Here is a 14,433-nt window from a genome sequence, read left to right on the forward strand (position 1 = left end):
AACACTTGAAATTTTAGATATTGGTTCCTTGGACATGGAGCTAACTTAATAACATAATTTTAGCCCAAAACAATAAATATTAAGGGGTCATAATAGGGGTCAAAGCTAAAAACATTACTGTTTTTTTTTTTGCTCAGCATACACCTCCAAACACCCGGGCAACGCCGGGCTGAAATGCTAGTAGATATCTATCTATCTATCTATCTATCTATCTATCTATATATCTATAAAAGTGAACGTGTGTGTGTGTGTGTGACTGTGTACATTTCCCTACGCAATAACTCTGTCAATTTTTAGTCTACAGACTCGAAATTTGATATACAGGGTACTGAGATTTGGGGAAATCGATGTGATCGGTTTTTGGCCAGAAAGTTAGCGATTAAGGGGCCAAAGTTCAACGATTTGACCTTTGAGAACTCTACCAAACTCCTCCAACAATTTTGGGTCTACCCATTTGAAATTTTAGATATAGGTTCCTTGGAAATGGATCTAACTTAATACGCCGAGGCCCAGTCTGCAAAATCTGTCTTTTGTACTTGAATTTTCTTTTGGATTTGCTAAAAATGCACTGCAATCACTACCATCCGTAGTTGTCGTCTCACTACGTTTTTGCCAAGTAAGACATCTGGCCGGCTTTGGGTAGGATTGAAATTGCTATCTTCAGACAATGCTCACCTGGAACCGCAGAGATTCAACGTCTCTATCAACTGTGCCACGGGCCCCGAAGACAGCGGTTTCAATCCTACCTAAAGCCGACCAGAGGTTTACTTGGCCAAAACGTGGTGAGACAACAACAACTACGGAAGGCAGTAATTGCAGTCAAGAGATTCAGAGTTCCTATCCCGTCGCGGTTACCACCTGACGAAGGTCAGAGGAATAGTTGGCCGAAACGTCGTGAAACAACTAAGAAAAGATGATAAAATTAATAAATAATACTCATCTCAATACAATTGAATAATACAAATTGTCTGTCTGAGACACCCCTCCCTATTTTCATAACTTTCAGAATTATAACGTTATTTTTTTTTTTTGCAAATGCTTCTATTACATTCATTTTTTGCAGGAAACTAATTAACCACTATTAATTATATTTAAAAAAATTTCCTTCTTTGACAACTTTTTTAACCTGATGAACCGTACTAGCCAACAAACAGTAGATTGTGACTTTTTTTGGAGGGGGAGGGTTTGCATGAATTTAAACGTTTTGGGGGGAATTTTCAAGTTCAATTCATTTTTTTCCAGTACTTGTGTTCAGTGTGTTGTTAGATGAAATTACAAAATATACACGTAGAAGGGTGATTGAGCCCAAAACAATAAATATTAAGGGGTCATAATAGGGGTCAAATTAACAAAAAACCTGACCGCTTTTTTTTTTTTTTGCTCAACATACACCTGCAAATACCCGGGCAACTCCGGGCACCCATGCTAGTATATCTATAAAAGTGAACGTGCGTGTGTGTGTGTGTGCGTCTGTGTACATTTCCCTACGCAATAACTCTGTCAATTTTTAGTCTACAGACTCGAAATTTGATATACAGGGTACAGAGATTTGGGAAAATCGATGTGATCGGGTTTCGACCAGAAATTTGGCTGTTAAGGGGTCAAAGTTCAACGATTTTACCTTTGAGAACTCTACCAAACTCCTCCAACAATTTTGGATCTAAACACTTGAAATTTTAGATATAGGTTCCTTGGAAATGGATTTAACTTAATAACATAATTTTAGCCCAAAACAATAAATATTAAGGGGTCATAATAGGGGTCAAATCTAAAAAAATTACCGTTTTTTTTTTTTTGCTCAGCATACATCTCCAAACACCTGGGCAACGCAGGGCGCCCATTGCTAGTATATATATATATATAACTATAAAGTATCCACTATCAACTGAATCGGCACATTCTCTTTATTTTGTAAACATACAGGATACTGAGATTTTGTAAACATACAGGGTACTGAGATTTGGGAAAATCTATGCGATCGGTTTTCGGCCAGAAATTTGGCTGTTAAAGGGTAAAAGTTGAACGATTTGACCTCTGAGAACTCTACCTAACTCCTCCGACAATTTTGGGTATAAACACTTGAAATTTTATATATAGGTTCCTTGGACATGGATCTAACTTAATAACATAATTTGAGCCCAAAACAATAAATATTAAGGGGTCATAATAGGGGTCAAAGCTAAAAAAATTGACCGTTTTTTTTTTTTTTTTTTTTTGCTCAGCATACATCTCCAAACACCCGGTCAACACCTGGCCGAAATGCTAGTATTCTATAAAATAGGATGCGTAACATGAACACATTATTTTTTTTGCATACGAGTATATTAGGCGGTGAAATAATATATGAGTATGCATGTGCTTGGTGCAATGCTAAACTATTGAACTTATCATTATGAATTATGAAATATGCATTCTGCTTAAAAGGATGAGTCGCGTGGACATTTTTTTTTTTTTGCAAATATTGCCATTTACGAGGATGCCATCGAATCTGTACCATGCCTTGCAAGAAAGGGAAAAAAATATTCCTGCTTAAAAATAATACTGTATTTATTGCTGATACCCATCTTGGGACGTGTATTTTTCATTTAAATAGATTAATAATTATATAGCTTAATTTATTTTTATTTCGGACTATTATTCTCATCTTTATTAGTTGTTGTTTTTGATCTTTTATTGGTTTTTGTTTATTCACAACGTTTCGGCCAACTATTCCTCTGGCCTTCGTCAGGTGGTAACCGCGACGGATAGGAACTTCGAATATCCTAACTGCATTCTCAGCCATCACTTCCGGGCCCGTGGCGCAGTTGATAGAGACGTTGAATCTCTACAGTTCCAGATGAACATTGTCTGAAGATAGCGGTTTCAATCCCACCCAAAGCATGCCAGAGGTTTACTTGGCCAAAATGTGGTGAGACGACAACAACTACGGATGGCAGTGATGGCTGAGAATGCAGTTAGGAGATTCGAAGTTCCTATCCGTCGCGGTTACCACCTGACGAAGGCCAGAGGAATAGTTGGCCGAAACGTTGTGAATAAACAAAAACCAATAAAAGATCAAAAACCACAACTAATAAAGATGAGAATGATAGTCCGAAATAAAAATAAATTAATATATAATGCTCATCTCAAAAATGAATCCCAATTAAGGAATAATATATATAAATTATATAGCTGTTTACAAATAAAAATTAGTATGCAGAGGAATATTCTCATTAATATGTACCATACTCATTGATTTTAACTAAACGATATCAAATCACTTGACATGATAATTTTAACAAACTAGTAGGCCCCGTTTCCCGGCGTTGCCCGGGGAAATTTTACTGCTCACTAAAAATATTAAGTATTCTTTTTTAATATGCTTAAAAATAACTTATCTGTGTTTACATATGCATGTAAATATTAAAAAAAATATAATTCATGAGCATCATTTCCGCGTTAATCCTTATTTAAGTTTCGTAAATTAATGAAATTGTATTTATTTGTATTAAGTGATCAGTAGGGATTTCCAATGGTTGCCTTAGAATCGGTGACGTCATCATTTTGTTTCGGTTTCATTAAATGAAATGCAAAGGGGTCCATCACGTAAAAACATAAAGTTCCGAATCTTTTAACCCATAAACACACACACACACTCCTCCGACAATTTTGGGTCAACACACTTGAAATTTTAGATATGGGTTCCTTGGACATGGATCTAACTTAATAACACGATTTGAGCCCAAAACAATAAAGTTTAAGGGGTCATAATAGGGGTCGAAATTAAAAAAAATTGACCGCTTTTCTTTTGCTCAACATACATCTCCAAACCCCCAGGCAACGCCAGGCTGAAATTCTAGTATATCTATAAAAGTGAACGTGTCTCTATGTGCGTGTGCGTGCGTGTGTGTGTGTGTGTGTATTTCCCTACGCAATAACTCTGTCAATTTTTAGTCTACAGACTCGAAATTTGATATACAGGATACTGAAATTTGGAAAAATCTACGTGATCGATTTGACCTTTGAGAACTCTACTAAACTCCTCCAACAATTTTGGGTCTACCCACTTGAAATTTTAGATATAGGTTCCTTGGAAATGGATCTAACTTAATAACATGAGTTGAGCCCAAAACCATATATGTTAAGGGGTCATAATAGGGGTCGAAGCTAAAAAAATTGAAAAATCTATGTGATCGGTTTTCGGCCAGAAATTTGGCTGTTAAAGGGTTTGACCTTTGAGAACTCTACCGAGTTCCTCCGACAATTTTGGGTATAAGCAATTGAAATTTTAGATTTAGGTTCCTTGGACATGGAGCTAACTTAATAACTTGATTTGATCCGAAAACAATAGATGTTAAGGGGACATAATAGGGTTCAAAGTTTTTAAAAAATTTGACCTCTGCGGTCTCTACTAAATTACTCACACAATTTCTAGTCTAAACATTTGAAATTTGGCACAAAGCGTATTCAGAGATAAGGCAAGATTTTTAATTGGTTTGGGTCGAAAATTTTTAGTTACCAATATATAAATGTATGTATGAATGTTTGCATGTCTGCCTAAAACTTTCGACAAAGGCGACGAATTTTACGAAGGTCAATATCGTTTTGAAGTTCAACCTTTTAGACGACAAATATCGATGAATTGGCTAAAAGCATTAATATCTTCACCTTCAACTAGGTACTTTTCTACAGATGGGGGGGGGGAGGTCGCTTTTTTCGCTGATATTTTTGAAAGTCATCCTCTCCTTTCGACTGTCTAGCCTTAATTTAAACCTACATAATTCAGGTTTGGCAGTGGTCGCAACAGCAAACACGTCAGGTTTTTCCCGTTCTTTTCCTCCTTCGCAGTACGGGTTCGAGCCTGCCTTCCTACTATTACATTTTTTTTTCTTTGCTCAACATACATATCCAAACACCTGGGCAACGACGGGATGAAATGCTAGTATATATATATATATATATATATATATATATATGTGTGTGTGTGTGTGTGTGTATGCATATATATATATGTGTGTGTATATATGTATCTACATATGTATATACATATATATGTATATACATGTATATATATACATATATACATATGTATATACATATGCATATATATATATGTATATACATATGCATATATTTGTATATATATGTATATACATATGTATATACATATATATCTGCATATATATATTTATATATATATATACACATGTATATACATATATATATGCATATATATGTATATACATATATATATGCATATATATATTTATATATGCATATATATTTATATATATGTATATACATATGTATATGCATATATATGTATATACATATGTATATGCATATATATGTATATGCATATATATGTATATATATATGTATATATATATGTATATATATATATATGTATATATATTTAGCAGGCTCCTTCAGTCTTGGACAGACTATGGGTACCCACGAAGGGTTGCTTGCGTGTGAAATTTTTGAGGCAGAAGGTGCGCAATCTCCAACCACACCTATCCTTAGACGACATTGTTAAATACCAGTGGCAAGTGAAGTACAGGACGACTGGAAACAAATGCCGAGACAAGCGGAGAGCAAATACAGCACCCAGAATTCCCAAATGGTCACCCATCTGATACTAACCAGGCTCAATGTTGCTTAACTTCGGTGATCTGACGAGAACCGGTGTGTCAACGTGATTATTCCGTATTGTATATATATATATATATATATATATATATATATATATATATATATATATATATATATATATATATATATATATATTATTATATAGATATTATATATATATATATAATATCTATATAATCTAAAATTCATAATATTCGTTTATTAGTTTAACAGAATACTCTCTCTCCCTTTGTCTCTGTCTCACACACACACAAACACACACACACACACACATACATATATACACATACACGATTATCGTTCCTACATGTTTTTGAATTGAAAAAGTTGAAGAGTTACGAAGACAGGAGTAGTACATAGTCACTACCACGCCTAATGTACTTTTGCCAGGAATATATTTACTTTTTATATATTGAAGCTGAGACACAGAGCATACTATTTTTTTTTTTTTTTCGTTACGATTACTTAAAAATTTAACAGTTATGTATGTCTGTTTAGGCATTTATTGTAATCGTTTGCTGTTTTTCTTCACTCGTTCAATTCTATCCCTACCCGACTGTGACGTGTTATGTTTTACATTTAGTGATTTTCTTTGTATTTGTGTGTGCGCACGTGTGTGGCTAAAGGGTTATGATGTTGTGCGCGTGTTTATATTTATGTGTGTGTGGGTATGTTTTCTGTTTACGGCGGATGAAACGTTTTTATTTTTGATTTCGAGATAACCAGGTGAGGATGATAAGTTGAAATGATGTCGTGGAAGTGATATCTAGGTTGTTAACTCGCGCATGTCTCTGCGTGTTTATTTGCTTACATATTTCTGTGGAATTGTGTCTGTGGGGGTCGCCATGAATACAAATATTTGTAAAGACTCTCACTGGCAAGGCAACCACCCCCGAGGACCAAGTAATAATGTTGAAAAGATGTACAGTTAAAATCCATCTCCCCCCCCCCCAATAAAAAAGAAGGCGTTAGTCTTCATCATCAGAGAGGGATCGTTGCCTATAAAAACATACTGCGTAACGATAACGTTCAGGAATAATCGACTCTCCAGTAGGTCTGCGTTTTCATGGTTGTGCCAAACATGAAAAAGGAGACCCCCCACGCAAAAAGAACATGCAAAAGAAAATATATCGCACTTCCCGCGTTGAAGTGTTACATGGTCGATCAGCATGTTAAGATAATCGAAATTTACTCTGTGAATGCCGACATGAAAAATGCGGTGATGAATTCTTCATAACTCCTATTTTAGTAGGGATTACCGTGACATATGTTATCTTACATAAACCTATGACAAAACGGGGAAAACAGGAATGGATCCCAAAATATACAAAATAATATCGGTTTTCAGTTGATCTTAAAATAAGTTTTCAAGTTGTATAATTCTCTATGGTTTTACGTTTTTTATATTTTTTGTATAATACTGTTTTCAATGGTGCTACCAGATTAGGCTATCTGAAGATACCGGCTTTCTGACCTTAAACGCACCAAACATATATGTTATTATTTATTGTTTATTTTTATGTTATTTTTCATTGTTTATTTTTATGTTATTGTTTATTTTTCCTTTCCCTTTACAAAACTCGATCTAAGGGGGTTGATATGCCGTATGTTTTCATTTCTTTTGATATAATTATCCCTTTTTTATTTTAGTTTTCTATATAGTTTTATAGGTTTTCAGATATTTATATACTTGGCCATGTTTTCAGTTTTTGTAGAGTATTCGTATTTTTGTATTTCCGTTATGTTTTTAGGCTTTTATAGAGTCATAGATTTTTTTTGAATAATTCTTTTGTGTTTTTTGGCATTTATTTAATCGTCCATTTTAAAAAGTTTTAGTATAGTCCTTTATATTTTTAGGCCTATATATAATTGACCATTCGTTCAGGTTTGTATACAGATCTATTTTAAGGATTTGTTTTGTTCTCTATCTATTATAGAATAGTGTATAGTCATCTATATTTTAGTATTTCATAGTTATCTAGATTTACAATTTTAAAAAATCCTCTTGTATATATAATTATATGTATATATATATATATATATATATATATATATGTGTGTGTGTGTGTGTGTGTGTGTGTGTGTGTGTGTGTGTGTGTAGGAATTCAGATCCAAATAGCAATCGGTGTGACATATCGATACTTGATTTGAAGTTGCCTATTTCTTGGTTTTTAATTTTCACTATTATATTAGTCCGATTATGTATTTTGCTTTGTTTCTTTTTCTTCTGAAATTACTTTTTCCAGATAAAAGTACTATTAGTGTGGACTTAAACATGAGTTTATGCTCCCCATAATAAAAAGTTTTAACAATTCTCTTTTTATAATTTTTATTATTACAGCTGATACACTTTATATTTACAGCTAATTTTTGTCATACTATTTTTATTCTATTTATATAGATTATAGCGTAAGACGGGAAATCAAATTTAGCTTTAGTTCGGTGTTTATAACTGTATCACTGATTGGTGAGTTTCATAGAGCTACGTCATTGGGTTTGGATTAAGATAAAACATACGTATTGTAAATATTAAAATATTGATTATGAAAATGGTTATATATAACAGGGGTTGGACAAAATAAAAGAAACACCTTAAAAATCAACAAAATTTAAAATTACAGCCTCAATTCTCTGAGGTATTGATTAATACAAATAGTGAATTGTTTTCATTCTTTAGCTAAAACATCCTCCAGTACTTTTAGAAAAAATGGCGGCGGAAATCGATTTCTTACTTGAATCTCCAAAATCGACTATAAATGTTCAATAATGTTGAGATCTGGGGATTGTGAGGACCAAATCAGATGCTCAAATTCATTGGAATGCTCTTTGTGTCAATCTTTAATAATTCTAGCTATATGGATTGGGGCATTATCATCTTGAAAGATGACGTTCCTCTCCAGAAACAATTCTTGAACCATAGGATGAATTCGTCACTCAAAATTCCGAAATAGTCTCAACTGTTAATTTTTCCATGAAGAGTAATCATGGGTCAAGCGATTTTCCAAGAAATAACACCCCAAATAATCACAGAACTCCTGCAATGCTTTACGGTTGGGAAAAGGCAGTCTGGATGAAATGCTCCTTTCGGCTGTCTCAAACGTAAACTCAGCCGGTGGTCGGAAATAAGGAAAACGATGATTCATTAGAGAAAATCACATTTTTTTCACTGCCCGAGGGACCAAGTTTGAAGGTTTTTGTAGAAACTGGGTCCAGCAAATGTTTATTGAGCTCTGCAGTGATTTTTAGGAGCCGTGGTCTTGCGATCTTTAACAATCCGCTTAAGAGACCGACGGACTCTTTCAGACATCTTTCGGCCAGACTTGTGCTTTTAAAAGCAGTCATTACTTTTGAGACAGTGCATCTTGAAACGCTACACATTCGTGTAGTTCCTGTTACACTAGCACTTGCTTTACACATTCCAACAATTTGGCCTCTTTGGAAGTCCGTAAGGTTTGCCATTTTTGTAGGAAAAGCTTTTCATGTCTTTAAATATTTGTAAAAGAAATTTATTTTAATTAAGCATATCATAATCTTCTAACATATAAATATCACCTGTCTGTTTAAATGTATGCATATATGTTTGAATATCTGCCTAAAACTTTTGAAAGAGGCGACGGATGTTCACGAGGTTTGTATCGTTTTAAAGCTCGACCATTCGGATGACAAATATCGAAAAATTGGCCAAAAACATTACTTCTTTCACCTTCAACTGGGCATTTTCTACAGGGGGAGATCGATTTTTTCCCGATATTTTTAAAAGTTATAAACTCTTTTCGATGGGCTTACTTTAATTTAAACCTTTGTCACTTCCGGTTTGGCTATTGGACGAACAGCAAAGATGCCACGTTTTTTTTTGCAAGTTCTTTTCCTCCTACGTGGTACGTGTTCGAGCTTGCCCGCCTACTACCATTTTTCTTTTGCTTAACACACACATCCAAATACCCGGGAAACGCCAAACACCCAGGCTAGTATGACAAATAATAAACAAAGCATTAAAATATGTTGAGATTTGATTGTTTACAATATGTTCAAAGATTGATACCAAAAGTGTTAGTTGCTTATTTGGTCCAACATCCGTATGTACCAATCACTAATATATATATATATATATATATATATATATATATATATATATATATATATATATATATATATATATATATATATATATACGTTTTGTCGTATCTAGAAAACATCAGTGTCACTAATGGCAATGCAAGATACGATATCTGGAACCCCAGTAGTTGGCATTAGATGCTTTATTAAAAGCTATAAAATTTGACATGTACGATATAGTGGGTTAACTTATATAGTAGATCAAGTGGGAGTATTTCTTTATTTCCATTTCTTTTTTATATCCTGATAATTGGAAATACTTAATTCATTTTGTGGTGGGCGATTGCTTTTATGCTAGAAAGAAACCATCATTTCCTCCATCACAGTGATCCAAATGTCATATATTGAAAGGGACAGATCCCAGTAATTAGAGGAACGATGTAAATAAGTTGGAAATAATATTTATTAAAGGAAAAGGCTAGAATTGAACCCAGTAATTAAAAGTTAAAAGTGAATACATATTGCTATTTTGATGCGATCCCATTATGGTAGAAAAAATTATAAAGCAAAGATGGGTCAGTTAGGAATAATAGACAATGGATTGAGGAATTTTGTGTTGTCAAAAGGCGTGTTGGCGACATATGTAATATGTAAAACCCACGTGAAAAACATTCATAAGTCTTAGCACGTTTTGACGTCACAAAGAAAAATTTATATATTCAGTTAAGAGGGTTCGAAATCAGTCAGAGGATGAGAGTTAGCTAATCCCCTTTCGGAAGCGAAAAAAAAAAGGATACAAGACAATGTAATTCTGAAAGGCATTCGAATACCTGATCATCATCATCATCATCATCATAACCAGCTGGAATAAATGTCGTCATGTAATTTGTAACTCTTTGTCTTATCATCGTTCAATCTGAGAGGTAATATGATTTTGTCTATCGTTTTCAAAAGTGTAATTGAATCCGCCTCAATAATGCATCTATTCCCTATGTGTTAAAAAGAACTGTCTATCACACACATCTCCTCACATCTATATCTCTTCTGTTAGTAAGATGAAGTCCACAAGAATTGTCATCACAGCCGTCGCAGTGTATCATTCTCTATTATAAATGTCGTTATCCGTCCCCGTTCTGTGTCGTCCCCGATATGTACAAACACTCCGCTATTCAACACCTTTGATTTGCTGCTATGCAACACAAGCACCTATCTCTCTCTCTCATATATATATATATATATATATATATATATATATATCAGAGATTGATAGGGGTTTGTGTTGCATAGCAGCAAATCAAGTCAAAGCATCTATCTCTCTCATATATATATATATATATATATATATATATATATGAGAGATAGATAGGTGTTTGTGTTGCATAGCAGCAAATCAAAGGTATATATTAGTGATGGGACGATACCAATATTTTTCCCGATTCCGATACAATTACCGATTCCGTACTAAATTCCTGATTTCGATTCTTTATAAATCTCTAAATATTTAACTATAAAATTATTTTCTCCCGATTACTGTGAAAAAACACATCTTAAATGTGCCAATATTTTCTCAAACGTAAAAAAACACTTCTTAAACCAAAATCAAATAAAAAAGATAATAAAGGAATCGGTTTGGACATCGGTAAATGGGTTCAAATTTTTCCGATTCCGATACCCCAAAAAGCTCCGATTTTTCCGAATAATCGTCCCAACACTAATATATATATATATATATATATATATATATATATATATATATATTAGCAAGGGGGCCCGATGTTGCCTGGGTTTAATGGGGATTAACAAATTTTCTATGCTCTCAAACTGTTATTATCATTAAAATCAGTAAAATCGCCATTTTTTTTATCAAACCGATTGATTGCCTGCTCTTGTTGTGTAACCAACCATGGTGTAACGGCAAAAAGCTTCACATGCCTCCACACAGTGACTTAGAACACAATAGATTGTAGTCTATATTGTGCTGTAGAGAACATACTGTTGATTTTATAAAATGATATTTATATAACAACTTGAATGAAAGTTTAAAATACAAAAGTCAAGTATTATGATTTAACTATACTCTAAACAGAAGCATTTATTTCTACGCGCCCCTTCCTTATTAAAAAAACTACTGTTGATTTTATTCACTGTGCTTTCCTGGTTGTGCGGTGAAAACAAATTCTTAAATACACTTGTGATGCTAGCTTGTTTAAAAGTACTACCTTGACTCAAAATGGGACTTCTTTCTTAAAAAAAAGATTTGTTCGATTATCGATTTGTGATACTTATTGTAAGCATTTCGACGCAAAACCTATCTTAGAACACACTCAGATACATCAAATACATTTATTTTAAATTTCAAAACATTCGGCCCAACTGTTTCGGAGTTTATAAGAACTTACTCACTCACCCATGCACACAAAGTGCCACACACACACACACACACACACACACACACACACACACACACACACACACACACACACATATATATATATATGAAGAGAATAAAGGAAATAGTATTCGGACGCGACGGGGGGGGGAAGGAACCAACCAAATTATGAGTACATCAACGTTTCGTTTTTATCCAGACAAATATAAAATCCTTTTATATAATCAACAGTATGTTCTCTACTGTGCAATATAGATTACGATCTATTGTGTACTAAGTCACTGTGGGGAGGCATGTGAAGCTTCTTGCCGTTATACCGTGGTTGGTTCCTCAACAAGAGTAAGCAATAAATCGATTTGATTGAAAAAATGGCGATTTTACTGATTTTAATGATAATAACAGTGTGATAGCATAGAAAATTTGTTGATCCCTATTAAACTCGGGCCTTCCTGCTAGTATATATATAGAGATAGATAGATAGATAGATAGATAGATAGATAAATAGATAGATGACCTTCAATCTGTAGTGGAATGGGGACAAAAATGGATGGTCACATTCAGTGCTGTCATGACTAAGCTTGTTTCCATCAATAACTACAAGAAACCTTCTCTACCATCAAAAGCAATGGCCAAGAACACATTGCATGAAAGTACTTCTTTTAAACTCCTCGGCCTAACGTTAACATGGAACATGAACTGAAATACATACATTGAGAGCATTGCCAAGGCTGCTGCAAAGAAGGTGGGCTCTCTCTACCGTGCTAGAAAATTACTTACGCCTGAAAGTATCCTGTACCTCTATAAGGCCACCATTCGCCCATGTATGGAGTACTGTTGTCACATTTGGGCTGCTGCATCTGCTGCTTGTCTTCCACTCCTGGACAGGGTTCAAAAGAGAGTCGCCAACCTAATAGGTTCTGAACTGTCATCTAGGCTTCAGACTCTGTCCCATCGACGAAATGTTGCATCCCTCTGCTTGTTCTACAAATACTTTAATGGTGAATGCTCTGACGATCTACAAGCACTTGTACCTCATCGACGTGACTACCCCCGACAAACCCGACAAGCAACTAAGTCCCACCCCTTTACAGTAGAGATCCTTAGGTGTAAGAAAGCGTTTTACTCCAATAGTTTCTTTCCCAGAACTGCAAGTCTTTGGAACTCCCTTCCGGGATTCTGCTTTCCCAACTGTACTGATATGCAGGGGTTTCAAGTGTAATGTGAAGAAACATCCTTCTACTCATCTCCCTTCGTAATGCCTCCGCAAATTATGTCCCCGATAGTAGCCCCCTAATTCAAAATGGCACTGTGCTTTGTTTGGGGTGAAAATTGAATAACAAAAAACAAAAAAACAACAATAATATATATAGTGTGGTGATGATAACCCCCATCCACCGGGTCTCTCGGTTACGGATATGGGTAGTGACTTCTAGATATAGAGGTTAGCTGCGAATACATTGAATAAGCAGTCCCGGACGAAAATCACGTCGCCCCTTGGAAAGGTGTAGCACTCGGCAGCCAAGGTAAACGATTTAAACTCGTCTGGTGACAAGGCGGTACTCCATAGATGTAATGGTGTACCGGCAACTTGCTGCAAGATGCCTTCCTGAACCTGCATGTCAAGCAAGCACACGTTTTTCGCAGCGAATGATGACATCTGAAGTGTGTGCGACACGAAGTTGCGCCCCGTGGATATAAAACACGTTTTAGCTGGAACTGGCTCAACCCTACAATGTACAACTACAAGTCCATGATCATTATATATATATATATATATATATATATATATATATATATATATATATATATATATATATATATATGCAACAAAGCTGTTGCACTTATACACCTAGAACGTAAATCCGACCGAACAAGGCGACGATAACAAAAATCTTTAACTGCAGAAGTTTCTATGCGTCCGAAAGTTTTCTGATCTAAATTCCTTGAATCAATTGTTTTTGGAATTACCTTACCATTTCCTGTTTCAACATGCGTACATTTAAGTGTAATGTGAACAAAATCTCGCTACACTTAATACATCTCTGCATCTTATTAGTGTGGCTGAACGCAGCGAGATTCGAGATCTGAACTCCCCAGTTGCTTATCATCCGATGTTCTTTCAACTGAGCTATAAAATCTGTCACTTATAGTGGTTAAAATTATTATTGTGGAATTATTCATTTATTTACATGTTTTACGTTCTAATAACCGAAAGTAGTTCATTTTATGGAAGAGAACACACACAAACACGCACACACACACACACACACACACACACACACACACACACACACACACACACACACACACACACACACACGCACGCACACACACACACACACACACACACACAC

The 14,433-nt window shown here is 34.7% G+C and overlaps 1 protein-coding gene and 1 pseudogene across 5 annotated transcripts in view; both read right to left on the minus strand.

Annotated features, from left to right (window-relative positions):
• LOC145254863 (neuronal acetylcholine receptor subunit alpha-10-like) overlaps nucleotides 1–14,433 on the minus strand; it is a 443,498-nt gene that overhangs the window by 111,442 nt on the left and 317,623 nt on the right. The window lies entirely within an intron of this gene.
• On the minus strand, nucleotides 5,578–5,694 carry LOC145254935 (5S ribosomal RNA; annotated as a pseudogene).

The sequence above is a fragment of the Euprymna scolopes genome, chromosome 30 (assembly GCF_053919585.1).
Source record: "Euprymna scolopes isolate OS-2025 chromosome 30, ASM5391958v1, whole genome shotgun sequence".
NCBI lineage: Eukaryota > Metazoa > Mollusca > Cephalopoda > Sepiida > Sepiolidae > Euprymna > Euprymna scolopes.